The sequence below is a fragment of the Lycium barbarum genome, chromosome 2 (assembly GCF_019175385.1).
Source record: "Lycium barbarum isolate Lr01 chromosome 2, ASM1917538v2, whole genome shotgun sequence".
Classification (NCBI taxonomy): domain Eukaryota; kingdom Viridiplantae; phylum Streptophyta; class Magnoliopsida; order Solanales; family Solanaceae; genus Lycium; species Lycium barbarum.
This window is the reverse complement of record NC_083338.1, coordinates 1,982,659-1,998,469: the sequence shown is the minus strand read 5'-3', so window position 1 is coordinate 1,998,469 and position 15,811 is coordinate 1,982,659. Positions and strand designations below refer to the sequence as shown.

The window sequence follows — 15,811 nt, the reverse complement described above, 5'->3', positions numbered from 1 at the left end:
TACCTCAACTCACTAATTTTAATAGAATATGGGTTTTTGATTGCTCTTAGGGAGTGGGGTAATGGGATCATCTTACAATTTGAAGAAAGTAGTATAATAAGTTCAAGTCACATTCAATATATGACACGATTGGCTATGTCAGTGGTGGATTAGCACGATTTTCATTAGAATCAACTCTTTATATGTTCTTGCACCAGAAAGACCGATGATGGTATTATAAAGGGAAACCAGAATAATCTTAAGGGTTGGAATTTGTTTTTATAGAATATATTTGTAGGATTATGATTTGATTCTTAAGATATTTTTATATAATTGAATTATCTATGAGAGTACATAATATTTTTGTATTATTAGGAGATTATATATGATTTGATATATAATCTTGCCGTCAATATACCATAATTTAAATTTCCTGTGAAGAATTTGAATCTCACTTTGTCATTTGATGTGTTAATGAATTACTTAATTTGGATTTCTCTTTTATCTTTTCATATATAGAAAATGTACTTTTGTCAATGGTGCAAATTTTAGCTTTGTCGTCCAATTTCTCCTTTACAAATTTGTGTGTTCATATTTTTTTTGTCCTTTGTATTTTCTCTATTGTCCTCATAAAAATAAAAACCGAAAGAAGAGCAATTATATTATATTACGAATGGTTCAAGGGATTGGTTAGGGTCATGGGTAGGGGTTCAATTAGTGATCTGTTTAAGGGGTCGACTCGGGGAGAGTTAATCTTGGGGCCTGGATAAAGGGTCCGGTCCTTAGGGAGCCGGTCAATTAAGGAGTCTAAGTGAGCCTGAATGTTTTTCTTCTATAGAGAAATGTGGGTTTAGAAGCTGGATCGACATGCCTGCTTTGGCATTTGAAGGGTATTCCAGTCATTTCAATTAAAATGGAACAATATCACTGGTTGAAACGGAATCTTATTGTAGCTCCTTTGTAAATGCTTTTATGGTTTGACTATTTCACCCTTCTACTTTGCAATATACTCATCTCCTGTACAAATTGATCCAGTATTGTTCAATGGACTTATTGATTAATGCCACGTGTACATTAACAAAATGAAAGGCCATACTTCCCTTTTTTTTATTCTACTTTTCTTGCGTTTCTTGTTCTTTTCAAAAAATTTCACTTTAAAGTTTAATCTATCTATTTTGGGGAAATTTAACTTACATTTCGAGAAATTTTTTCAAAAAAGGAACTTTTAAACATAAAATAGGTAAATTTATGTGTCTTCTATACATGCTTCCATATTATTTTTTAATTAAAGAAATAACTTTTTGTTGTATTGAAGCGCTATTAAAGGGATTAAACTCTAGGCTCTTTAATTTCTTTGAGCCCTAATATAAATCACTGTCTAAAATATTGTAAGTTATTGCAAATGTTAGACGACATTAACATTTTATCTATAAGGTTGAACAATATATAAGAAAACATTAAACTTGAGTCCAACGTAAGCGGAAAGATATTTTTCAAGAGTTAAAACTGCAAAAAATTTAAAATTAGAAACAAAATCTGAATAGTCGTAAATAGCCGACACCAACTTAACAAAAGTCTTCACATTGTAATAACCAACTCTATAAAAATTCTCCAACATTAACTTTGTAAATCATATGGTGAAATTATATTATATGATAATTCATTCTTTTACTTGAAATTTAATGCAACAAAAGTTGTAGTGGTTTCTCTAAATCATTTATGAAGAAAATCAAATCATTATGTACACTCTTTACTGTGGTTAATTTGGTAATTTTAATTCTAAAACATTTTATATATTAATTGCACCAAATGTTTAATGAAACACTTATATGACATCTTCGAATGCAACAAGTTTTACTATTATGAACATCTACTTAAGAACTTGACCCAATTAAGAGAGCTTGACCTTAGCCTTGTGAACATCTCTTCCACCATTCCTTTAAATTTCTCTTCTTATTTAACAACTCTATGGCTTTATAACATACAGTTATTTGGTATATTGCCCGAAAGAGTTTTTCACCTTTCCAGCTTGAAATCTCTTGAACTATCAGTCAATCCCCAGCTCACTGTTGGGTTTCCCACAACCAAATGAAATAGTAGTACATCTCTCATGTATTTATCTCTTAGTTGTGTGAATTTTACTGGTGAGATACCTGAATTAGTTAGCTATTTAACTTCATTGCAGACATTGGACATGAGTTCTTCCAATCTCACAGGGCCTATTCCTAAACCTATATGGAATCTCACCAGCATAAAAGAGTTGGATCTTGGGGAAAATAACTTGAATGGCCAAATTAAGTGCTTATCAAAGCTGGTCCAACTAGAGCAGCTATATTTTTCATCCAATTCCCTAACTGGTCTAATACCTTCTTATATATTCTCCCTTCCTTCACTAACTAATTTAGATTTGAGCAATAACAGTTTCAGTGGCAAAATTCAAGAGTTCAATTCCAAAACATTGTATTTTATTGCTCTAAAACAAAATCAGCTGGAAGGTCCCATTCCAAAGTCACTCCTAATCTAGCAGAGCCTATCTTATCTTCTCCTTTCTCAAAATAATCTCAGCGGACAGATTGATTCAACTATCTGCAATCTGAAAACAGCGAATGTGCTATATTAAGGAAGTAATAATTTGGAGGGAACAATCCCACAATATTTGGGTGAGATGAGTGAGCTTTGGGTTTTGGATTTAAGCAACAATTAGTCTTAGTGGAACAATTAATACAACTTTTAGAACTAGAAACCACCTCAACACCATTAAATTGGACGGGAATAAGTTACAAGGGAAAGTCCCACCATCTTTGATCAATTGCAAATATTTGGAACTCCTTTATTTAGGTAACAATGAGTTGATTGACACATTTCCAAAATGGTTGAGAGCCCTACCTAATTTGCAGATTCTAAACTTGAGATCAACTAAGTTGCATGGCTCCATTCAGGCTTCAAGGAATGAAAAATTATTTGCTCAACTTCGAGTCATAGATCTCTCTTCCAATGGATTTAGCCGGAATTTACCCGTCAACCTTTTTGAGAATTTTGAAGCTATGAAATTAATTCATGAGAAAAATGGAACCCCAAGATATGTAGCAGATAGAAGTATTTACTACAAGTATTCTTTGATGATTACAATAAAGGGATCGTATCCTGAATTTGTTCGAGTTTCGACCTTAAACATAATTATCGATCTCTCAAGGTATAGATTTGAAGGTCATATTCCAAGAATTATTGGAGATTTCATTGGGCTTCGTACCTTGAACTTCTCTAATAATGACTTGGAAGGTGTTATACCAACATCACTGCAACATTTATCTGTACTTGAATCGTTGGATCTCTCATTCAACAAAATTGGAGGAGAAATTCCCCAACAGCTTGCGTCTCTCACATCACTTGCAGTGTTAAATCTCTCTCACAATCATCTTGTTGGATGCATCCCTAAAATAAACCAATTTGATACATTTGAGAACAATTCATACCAAGGAAATGATGCGTTATGTTGATTTCCACTCTCAAAAGCTTGTGGTGGTGATGATGGGGTACCACAAGGGACAACTCTATTTGAGCTAGATCAAGGAGAAGAAGGAGATTCGGCAATGATCAGTTGGCAGGAAGTTCTCATGGGTTACATTTGTGGTCTGATTATTGGACTATCTGTAATATACATAATGTTGTGAACTCAAAATCCAGCATGGTTTTCGAGGATGGTTGAAGAATTGGAACACAAAATTATTACTAGAATGAAAAAACACAAGAAAAGATATTAGTGTGTAACCTCCAGGTATTCAACTTGATCTTTATCTTTCAAAAGATTATTGTATATATATCAATGTATTTTCTACCTCCTTCATCCCTAAAGCTCTTAATTAACTTTACTTCTTCATTTTTTAAAATTACAGGATTTAAGTCTAATTTGTTGCTGGTGATGCAAATATAAGCCTTTATCTTCATAGTTTGTGATTTTTCTGAAGTGTTTGTTACCCTATGAATAAAGACATTTGTTTTCTTCCTTTGAGACTCAACCAAATTTATAATTATTTATTTAAAGTGTTAGATTATTAGAAGAGTTCATGGCCTCAACTTGTACAATTCATTCTCATTATAATTAGTTGAGTAATTGGGCTCAAGCATAAAGTCAGTTAATAAATAATTGAGGTTATCTTGACATTTGATATTTCTATATATTAGAAGCCACAGTTTGGTGGGACAAACACAGTACTCAACGATTGTACAACAAGCAGTACAAATTGTACTACAGGGTTGGGCCTAACTCAACACGTTTCCCCTATAATTCAGTCTGCTCAACTTTTGAATACACAATGCTCCCGTTCACTCGAAGATGCATCTCTGTCTGTGAGTATTTTAACTTCCTTCTTTTGTTTTCTCTGTACTGCAATCTTTCACTTTGAAATTCTTTTGTTGACGGGTATGTGATTTTTTTTTTTATCTTTGTTGTACTTGTGATGTCTGGTGAGTTTCACTTATTCTCTTTCTTTCTTCTTTGTTGCACCCATTTCTTGGTGATGGCATTTTCACCGATCTGATTTAATTTTCTTCATATCTTGGATTTTCTTTTGGTGAATTCTTACATGCAAGTAAGTATTTGTGCCCCTTTACTTAGGATTTTTCGAAAAGATACTTGATGTGTGTATTAGAATACATATCTGTTTTTTGATTTATATTTGGGTGAAAGGTTGCAAGTGAGTTAAATAGAGGAAGAAGAAAGCACGTAATGACTTCGTCTCTCGTATTACTTGAAATGAATAATCCAGTTAAATCCTGAAGCATCTTCATTATGTAATTGGAAATTAAGTTTCTCATTCTAATCAGAATCAAGTTACTTAAATTTCTTCCCGAGGCTCCATTGGTGATGAGTCATGAATGTTGTTTAGCCCATACATGGAATAGATCTGGTTTAGCTAGAGAATAGTGCATTTATGATCTATTTATATCTACAATATCCATTAAAACACGTCAATGCCCGTTGCAAATTGAATGTTGAGATGGGAGAAAAATACAGAGCTTGGACAGCAAAGATTTTCTATGTCTATGAACTAATTTACATGCCTTTTTTAGCAGCTGGTGACATATAAGCTCTGCAATACTTTTGACTCCTGAACTGGCACCTGGAAAGGTACTACCTAGTTTTTTAGGCTCTTTTATTTTTCTTCAAAATCTGCTTAGTTTTTTGTTCCTTCTCCATGTGTTCGGTGTTTTCTGGCATTAGTTTCAAGCTTCTCATATGTTATGTCAATGGGATCGGAATATGGATATGGAACTAAACAAATCATTGTCACACGTAAATAGAGTGGAGACTATGTAAACCAGTGATTTCAGAAGATATAGGCGAACAATATGATCTATTGTTGGTAAATGTTTAGCAGCTGAAACTCCATTGCTTGCTTCGGGCACACATGCAGTATGCTTGGTAGAACTTGATATAGTTGAGGTATACTCTATGTACTACATTGAGTAGTTTCATAATGAGAATATTGAATTACTCTTTAAGTGATTCAACGCTTAATAAATTGCTCATTGCAGTCAATATAGTGTGGCCTTTCTTGGTTTGTGTTTCCTAAATAAGAGTCTAACAGTAACCGACTTTGATCATATTACTTGAGAATGTCACATCTGAATATATGTAAATGGATATAATCTCATAAGTTGATGAATACTTGAAACATTTAGCAAAAAAGTGGTTCCAGAAGCTTCATGTTGATAGGGTTCAGATGATGATTAACAAATAACTACAGTGCATTAAATTATCAATTCTCATATGTGAGCTGGAAAAGTGGTTTCTGCAAGTCATGTCTAGCTTTAAACACTTAGTGCAGCGTCCGTGCTCCAAATTGATGTGGAATATATTTTAGGTTCATTTCCAGTGAAGCAAGATTCATTTCCTTAGGTATTGGAAGGACAGGCCTGTAATAGTGCTATAAACTCAGCATGTGTAAGTAGCTTTCGTATGCCTCATGAAAGATTTCATGAAACTGTCCATGTCTATCCCTTTTGATGTTTTATACCATAGAAATTGTTGGGCCCGTGCTAGCACGGATTTCGCTATCTAGTTTTTAAAAGTTCTGTCAATATTTAATCATATTATATTAAAAAGTAGGAACATTTTAAGTTAAAAGTTAATTTACAATAATATTCCTTCAAAAAAATTTAACATTAAAAGAGCTACTCATATTGATATGTGGAGAAGCGACTGAAAACATGCATATTGAGAACACAAATCTGCTCTCCACGACCTAAGTAAATTAAGAACGGCCGAATTCAAATTTTTAAAAACAAGGAGAATTTCAATTATATCTTCACATCATCATGTTAATCTTCATCAGCATCATATATATTTTCAATCTCAATGATCAAAGCATCATCAATTTCAACATGTGACCACGTTAGACTCTTGGGCTTGGGTTAGAAAAACATGAGATAATCCTACTCAGCACGAGCCTCAAAAAAAAGAGGAACACGTCTCCAGTCAAACTAATTAGGAACTAAGTCTTGTTGCGGCAGATCACCCGAACAATACACCAGGATATAACCCGCAAATAAAGCAGGTAGAAGAGGGATTATTGAACCGGGAAGCACAAATAGACGTAGATTCACATGGAACAATTTCTTTTATATGACAAAATCAATATTGCGCCATAAATTTACCTCCTGGCAAATTGTTAAACTATAACGATTGTATCCGATCGCCGTGCAAATAAGTCCTATAACAAGATAAATATGAGAAACGTGTAAGAAATGTAGACCACCAAGGATAAATCCTCCTCGTTATAGAGATACCTTCATATTTGAATCTAAGTAGAAACGAAGTCATAAAAAATACCACGTTGCTGAGGACCTCCCACATATCTGCCGATGACACCCTCGATGATAGTCCCATAACTCATTAGCAAGAACAAGAGATATGGACCAGTAGTAATACTAAAAATAATTGTAACTCCAGAAAATATCCACCTCCAATCAATGCTATTTTTGTCAATTCCCACCAAATGCAATAAGTGTAAACCGATGTAAATATGAAGTACTTTTGGTACATAAAAATAATCATCATGAAAAAAAAAAAATCAAGGTGCTCTCATTTCACCCACTGACTTACGAAGCTTTTTAAATCAGTTCTCACTTTTGATTTTGACTCCCTTATCAGAGCGGAACCGTCTTTTGAATTCGCCCAACTAACGAGAAGAACAGCAAAGCGGACGAAGCATGTCCAAAAGTAAACCAACCCCTTGGACTGTTGCAAAAAAAACAAGTAGCACAATCTAATTCAAAAATTTAACACTGCCTCCCATTTGAATCTTTAAAATTCGAGTGATCATTTTGTCCTTGAGCAAAAAAATTATTATATTTCATTAACTTATTAGTTTTTGTTATTGCATCGGGTAAATGTAGTAGTTATTGCAGTTGCATAAATTTCCTAATTATTACAATATTTACGAGCCTGTTAACATTCAGTCTTTATTATTGTTCAACTTCCACGACAGTAATGATTTTGCATTGTCTTTTTACTATTTTTGTCGCTCTCTATTAAAATTCACAATAAAATGTCAAATCACTTGATCCTGAGTAAATATCTCAAAAGGTCACTCAACTTTGATGAATTATGTAGTGAAGTCATTGAACTTAGTTTTGTATCAAGAAAGTCACTCAACTTGGGGTTTTTCTTTTGTAAAATCACTCAACCAAATTTGTCATTAAAAACTCCACTTTGCTTGGATTTAGGAAATAATACCCCTTGACATTTTGAATGGGATAATATACGCCCTTGATCTTAAATCAATTAGGAATGAATTGAATTATTCGATATACTTTTAAAATGTTTTGATTTTTCTATTAATATAAAAAATTATGATTTAACTAATTTGTCTTTTATGGTATATTGTTTTATTTAATTAATTTTGGCAATTACAAATAATGGGTTTATGTGATTCTTGAAGCAAAACTTCTCCATATAATAGTGGTCATTCTATTTGCAACACAACGAGACAGCGTCACGTGATTGATAACCAATTTAAACATTTTCTAAATTTAATTAGACATAAAAGACATCAGAAGCCATCTAACCAATTTAAACATTTTATTTACCTGCCTATTTTAGTGAAAAGATTAAATCAATTCAAAATACTTTTAGAGGCTACATAATTCCTTCAGAGGCTACAAAATACTTAACTTATAGTTTCAGAAAAAATACTGTAACTCTATTAGCCAAAGCTGAAATACAGGACATGGGACTTTAATTAAAAATTAGTACTGTAATAGTGTCAAAATTAATTAAATAAAAAAATATACCATGAAAGATAAATTAGTTAAATCATAAACTTTTATATTAATAGCAATCAAGATATTTTAAAAATATATGCAATAATTCAACTCATTTCTAGCCATTGATTTAAGATCAAGAGAGTTTATTATTCTATTCAAAATGTGAAGGGGGTATTATTTTCCAAACCCAAAATGTTAATGGGCGCAAAGTGACGTTTTTTATTACATATTTGATTGAGTGATTTTATAAGAGAAAAGCCTTAAGTTGAGTGACTTTATTGATACAAAATAAAGTTTAATGACTTTGCTACACAATTCCTCGTAGTTGAGTGAGCTTTTGAGATATTTACTCCTTTATCCTATTTCTTTTGTTTTTTCATTTTCTCATCTGTTGCAATGCGATACAGGTAAATCTATAATTTTGTCTATTAGACAAGTTAATCTCATTACATCTAATGTGTTGTTTGACAATAAAAGGTCTACTAGTATCCTGCGCGGACAATATCTAAGAAATTAATCAAAAAAAAGATGCAGGTGTTTTCCTCTGGCATTTGTAAATTTGATAACAATATCTTTTAGTTTTTCTGGACCTGATCCAAAATGAGCATACATATACTTCTTGGTGGCAAAATAAATTAGAATTGCACATGTGATACATCAAAACAATAGAATTATGCGCACAATCACAAAAGAAAATCCATCTAAGACATGTTTAATGAACATCCCAAAGCCAGACAAGCATTTACTTTCATAAGAAAACAATAAAATCTTCAAGCATTGAAATTGAAATTGAAAATGAGAAAACATAATATTACAAAAGGCACAAATACCTTCCAGTGATCCTCCTCAATCTTTGGAAAAAACCATCCGAAATTTAAAGCAACTTTGTTTCAGAATTAACATTAGCTAAATCTACAGGCGAAATGAGATGTTAGGGAGGTAATATAATTCAATTTAAAGTATTTTTCTAGTTATGACCAGAAAAGGTTCTACTCAGATGTTTATAATATTTCACAATAATCACATGAGCTCTTGTCTTCTTGATAGCAACTGCTTGTTATAGTACAGAACAGAACCTGGCCTGCAGTATCCCATTTGGAAAAGAAAAAAAAAAGGCAATTTAAGACAGAGTTAGCAATAAAGAAGTCTTGCTCAATCTAATCATTATGTTTTTGCGCAATGTCACCTTTCTAACACTATGATATTCATTTACTAATAAGAGGAGTAACATAGACATGGATTGTTCTCTTGCCAACATTCAATATTTTCAGACACACTACCACTTAATTAGATAATGGTAATTGCAAATTTTATTGTGCGAGTTTGAAAATTACCAACATGCTAACTACTAAGAAAGAGAAAACACTATATCAAAGAATAGCAAACTAATACAACTCAACTTGACGAATAACATCCATTATATCATTGTACAATTTTTCGAGTCAAATCCATCCACCCCGAGTGCACATATCAAGTGTGCAGTGTGCACAAAGACAAACATAGAGATGAGAAATTAATTAATGGGTCTGTACACCTAAATCAGCTGGGGGCGCTAAATGTTACTAATCTGGTCATCTGGAATCATGCTGCTATTGCCAAAACCTTCTGGGATCTTACTCATAAAAAAAGACAAAATGTGGGTCAAATGGATCCACTCTTTCTATGTAAAGAACCAACCTATCCAACTTATGCTTATTCCTAAACAAGCATGTTGGATGACTAGGAAAATTTTGCAAGCAAGGGAATTTTGGACTCAGAATCAGCAAATAGTGATGAAGCAACAAAGCATGATTAAGCAAATTTATTTAAGACTGCTTGGGGATGAACCTCGGGTGCCTGGGAAATGTCTAATGCTTAGCAATGCTGCTAGACCAAAGGCTGTTTTTATCATGTGATTGCAGGTACAAGCTAAGTTGCTGACTAAAAACAGGCTACTGAAATGGGGAATCAATGTAGACCCTAAATGTGTATTGTGCCAGATAGAGGATGAAAGTAGAGATCATATGTTTGTGCAATGTCAATTTACTAAGCAATTATGGGTTAAAATGTTGACTTGGATTCAGACTCAAACAGAAATAGGAGCAACTTGGACTACGCATTTCCAGTGGGTTATCAAACAGGCAAAAGGGAAGACACAAAGAGCCCAGATATTCAGAATGATACATGCTGAAACAGTCCATGCCATATGGAAGGAAAGGAACGCGCGAGTATTTGAACAGAAGATTGGGGACATTGATAGGATTGCAGGAAACATTGCTTTTACATGCAATGCGAGAGCACTCCCATGGTAGTTAGATATGTATAGGATGTTTGTTTATATGCGTAGGTTTCAGGTTTGATGGAGTCAGCTAGCAGTGGTTGTTAGCTTGTTTTGTAAAGTTCAATCGTGATTAATGAAAGAAAGTTAGTTACCTAAAAAAAAAAAAAAACTAATTAATCATCCAGGAAAAGAGATTAATAGATATCAACAACAAAAGGCATATAATCAATTCAAAGAACAAAACAATGTTCAAGTTATTACAAAAAGTTGTTGCAGCTACTGCTTTCATTTTACAAAATGTACCTTTTCTTTCAAAATGTATACTTTGTAAATCATTTTTGTATCTTCTTTTAGTATCATTAGGGCTTTTTTTGGTTCAAAACTTGATCGGAATTCATATGATCGACCCTTGAAATTTGCGGTTCCCGGAAAATTAGGGCCTTTTGGCCTTTGCTCGTAATCGACACTCAATTTACAAACTAGTATATTTCTTTTTCTTTATTTGAAACTTTTAAATCATGACGATATATCATAATTTGAGTCCTTTCCTTTCTCCTTTCCACCTCCTTCTTTACTTTGTTCTAATAGAGTCTATGGAAAGTGGTTGGTATATTACCCACTTTACTTACTTGATGAAAGGGAACAAACTTACTAAAAAAAATTGGTAATTTGCCTCGCAGAGGTTTTGGCTTCCTCTAGCAACTAGCGGAGGTTAAAACCTCCGCGAATTGCAACTTTCAACCTCCGCAAATTACTATTCATTTTCTAATTTTCAGATTGAATTTTTTTAGTCTCACAACATAATCAAAGAGAGACTTTGGTTATCGGCAAGTGCTTTAGCAAAGGCGAGCCTCTCGAGTTTTCCATTGTTTTCAAGATAGAAATAGCCTTTCGTCGCCTTATCAAATGAAAGAAGCCACTGGAAGAAAGAAATCATGGGAAAACAACACACTCATGGTACCTATTTTAAAACTTTATCATTATCTCACTCTTGGTACATATTTCAAACTCCATGAAAAAATCCCTGGAGTTAAAGTTCAAACTCCAAGCCTGAAATTTCAGATTGCAGGAACTTTTCAAAAGCCGGTACATTATGCTGGAGTTCTACTTTTAAAAGTTTTAGACTCCACCACATTTTGCTGCAGTTCTACTTATAAAAGTTTTAAACTCCAACACATTGGGCTAGAGTATAGATATCATTTACGCATTAAAAAGCGGCTACTTTCTAATTACATTTAAAATGTTGGCTAAACTTTGATTGCCGGCTCAAAAACTGGATATCCCGCCTAAATTTTACTTAAAAATCACTTTTCAGTCAACTGTGATTTTTCATAACAAAGTTGTGATTTAGTTCCATACTCTTACCATTTGTACATTAGTTAATTGATTTTAAATAAACAACAACATATTAAAATCTTAAAAAAGTAAATAATAATAATAATAATAATAATTGAATTCATATTAATGGGTTAAATGCGTTGAATCTCACAATTGTTAATGTAACTAGCTACAAATTCCAATTGTTAATGCTAGCTACCTACAACATTAGGTACTGAGAAATAGGTTTTCTATAGAACCTTTTCACAGTGCATCATCAGTATCTTATATTGGGATTTACAAAACAAAAGGGGGACAATTACATTGAAATGAGAGTGACGAGTTATTTGGATAATAATTTTTTTTGGATTAATTTCTAGTGTTTCGTTTGATATAGCAAATATGGCGTAAGTTCATTGGAATATTTATCCATAAAAAAAAGGTCCCGTATTGTTAGCAACTTGGTCTACGTCTTTTTCGGGAAATAGCGCGGTTGGAAAGTGGTTAGCCAAATCTTTATTCAATTTGAACTTAGCTATATTAATACTCAACCAGCTTCTAGCTGTATTAATACTCAACCAGCTTCTCTCTCTTATAAAATAAGAACATAAGGATTAATTGCATTTTTGGTCCTTTAATTATTGATAAATTTTAATTTAGTCCTTATATTATTGACTAGGTATATTTAACCTTCAACTTTTGAAATGTGCACTTTTAAACCTTTTGCTCATGAATATTCACAATTTTTCAGAATTATTAATCCTTCTCCACTGTCTAATTATCTATGTCTTATGTTAAACTTGTAAGGGAAACAACCTCTTTATCTTTTTAAGGTAGGGGTAAGGTCTGCCCTCCCCAGACCTCATTTTGTTGGATTTCACTGGTTATATGATGTTGTTCTTGGTAAGGCTGCGTAAACTCTACCCTTATCAGACCTCATTTTGTTGGATTTCACTGGTTACATGATGTTGTTCTTGGTAAGGCCTGCGTAAACTCTACCCTTATCAGACCTCACTTGTTGGATTACACTGGGTTTGTTGTTGTTATTGTTGTTGTTATGTTAAACTTGTATCGATACTCCATATTTAAGGATAATATACTTCTAATAGTATTTACTCCCTCCGTCTCAATTTATGTGGCACCTTCGAGATTTAAACAAGTCTTTCTTTAATCGTAATGTTTCATACATCTTTTAAATATTTTGAATTGTTAATCATTGTGATTTTTGGTACTTTTTACGTAGTTTCCAAATATATAAATTTTATTTTAAAAAAAAACTGAAGATTTCATGCCCGAATTCACAATCAAAATTAAACTGTTTGACTCTCGAAATCCGAATTATGTCACTTTTAATATTAAAAAATAAGTAAGAAATTTAATTATTTTCGCAAAAATATTTTTCGTACAAAACAAACTTAAAGCAGTATCACAATTAGTCGATCTGTATCAAAAGTTCAAGTGATTTAATCTCTCTTTTATTTAATATTTCAAACACTTGTGCAGTTAATAAAACTCCCCATTGAAGCTAATATAAGAATATGTAATTTTCATTTTAGTAATATTAATTAAATAACAACCAAAAAGGCAAGTTAGAGAAGCCAAACAACAAAATTAATATTTGCACCATTGACAAAAATACATTTTCTTTTTTTGAATGAAGATAAATGAGAAATCCAAATTAAGGAGTTTTTTCACACATCACACGACACAGTAAAATTCAAATTCATTGCTAAATTTAAAATATGATATGTTGACAACAAGATTGTGAATCATACATGTGTATACAACAACAACAACAACAAGTCCGGTATAATCCCACCAGGTGGGCTCTGGGAAGGTAGAGTGTATGCAGACCTTATCTACCTTTTGACGGGTAGAGAGGCTGTTTTTGATAGTCCCCCGGCTCAATGAGAGATGAAAAAGCATCATGAATAATAAACAGTAATAATGAGCAGTAATAGCAACAAGATAATATGATAAATAACATAGTAAAAGAAGCACTCAAATAGTACTAGCGAGTGTATATCAGAATCATATATAATCTCCTAGTAGCACAAAAAATATTATGTACTCTCATGTATAATTCTATTATACAAAAGATATTTTGAGAATCAAATCTTAATCCTACAAAAAAAATGACAAAATGAAATTCCAACCCTTAAGATTACACTCTATCATAACTTAGAGGTGTCAAAATGGGCTGGTCCAGCCCAGCCCTAAAGGGTCAAAGAATTAAATGGGCTAGAACGGGCTGGCCCTTTTAATTGAAGGGCCTGCAAAATGGCAGCCCAACCAAGCCTAAGCGGGCCGTGGGCCAGCCCTTTAAGTTTTTTCGTTTTCCGGAATAACATTTCCTAAGCGATTTTTGGTACAATTTGAACATGAAACTTTTGCAATATGAAATAGAATCTTCTACCACCCATTCTTGCGCAAATCCATATCATAGAAGAAACAATTCAAGAGAACAAATATAAATTAATTCAGATCACGTTCAAAAGAAATTAAACATAATATAAATTCTAAGACTAAAAAGTATTACTCCAATTTCTAATTACTACTTAGTAATAAGTGCATTCTTTTTTCTCAACGCAGTAATTTACTGCGTTATATAAAAGTGACTTAACGTCCCACGTTAAAATCCGTCACCCGAGTTTTGAGTTTTTTTTTTTTTTTTTTTTAAACAAATTACATAGCGCAACTTTTTCATGCGCTATGTAAAAAGTACCAAAAATCACAATGATTAACAATTTAAAATATTTAAAAGATGTATGAAAAATTACGACCAAAGAAAAACTTGTTTGAATCTCGAAATCCGAAAGATGCCACATAAATTGAGACGGAAGGAGTAAATACTATTAGAAGTATATTACTATATTACCCTTAAATATACGGTATCAATACAAGTTTAACATAACAACAACAATAATAACAACAAACCAGTGTAATCCAACAAGTGAGGTCTGAGGAGGGTAGAGTTTACGTAGGCCTTATCAAGAACAACAACATATAACAAGTGAAAACTCGAGTTAATATTAATTTGGTTTCAATATTTGAAAAAGGCGGCTTATTTGATTTCAGCTTTTTCAGAAAAGAAAATTAACCCAAATTGAATAACGAAAGCTTCTTTTTGGGCTTACTCAGAAAAGGGACTTTACTTTTTCAGAAGCATTATCCATGCACCCCACCCCCACGCCGCGCCACCCCCTCTCTTTCGTTGAGTCCGTAACCTAAATGACCCAAAAAAATATGGAATGAACCAAAATACCTCGAAAAAAAAATGTGGTTTCCAAAATTCTCTTAACGCAGTAATTTACTGCGTTATATAAAAGTGACTTAACGTCTCACGTTAAAATCCGTCACCTAAATTTTGAGTTTTTTTTTTTTTTTAAATTACATAGCGCAACTTTTTCATGCGTTATGTAAACTCGCCCCCACTCCCACGTTTCCCAACCCTTCCTTGCCCCACTCCTTATACTCCCACTGTCCCCACTCCTTGTATTATCTTATCTTTATTTTTAACAATGTGACTTTCTATAAAAACATACTATATGCCAAATACAATGTAATATTTTTGCAATTATTATTTTGTTCACAACGATAGATTATATTAATAGTATCACTATAATACTTTAAATTTTTTAAAAGACAAACTCTCTAATAAAAAGGTAGAAGGGTGTTTAAGTTATGCTAATAACTTAATTAAAATGGAGCAAAAATTAGAGACTTCTACATAAGAATAGAGGAAAAGGAGGAATTAATTGAGATCTAGAAGGCACTGATGGAGTACAAAGGTTTTAAAAAAACAATAAAAATGTTAATTTTTATGCCTTAGCCCGAGCAAGAAAATGACTTCATTTTAAACAAAGATCGGAGAGCAACATTAAGAAGATAAAGTGACAAAATAATTAGAGGACATAAAATTAAACTATGATTTTTTTAAAATGAACTATTATCATATTAAAAATATAAAACAAAAATTAGATTGTT

General features: G+C 32.5%; 1 pseudogene; it reads left to right on the top strand.

The window, feature by feature from the left end:
* The first annotated feature begins 1,795 nt into the window (after nt 1–1,795).
* On the top strand, nt 1,796–3,814 carry LOC132624367 (receptor-like protein Cf-9 homolog; annotated as a pseudogene).
* Nucleotides 3,815–15,811: the final 11,997 nt, after the last annotated feature.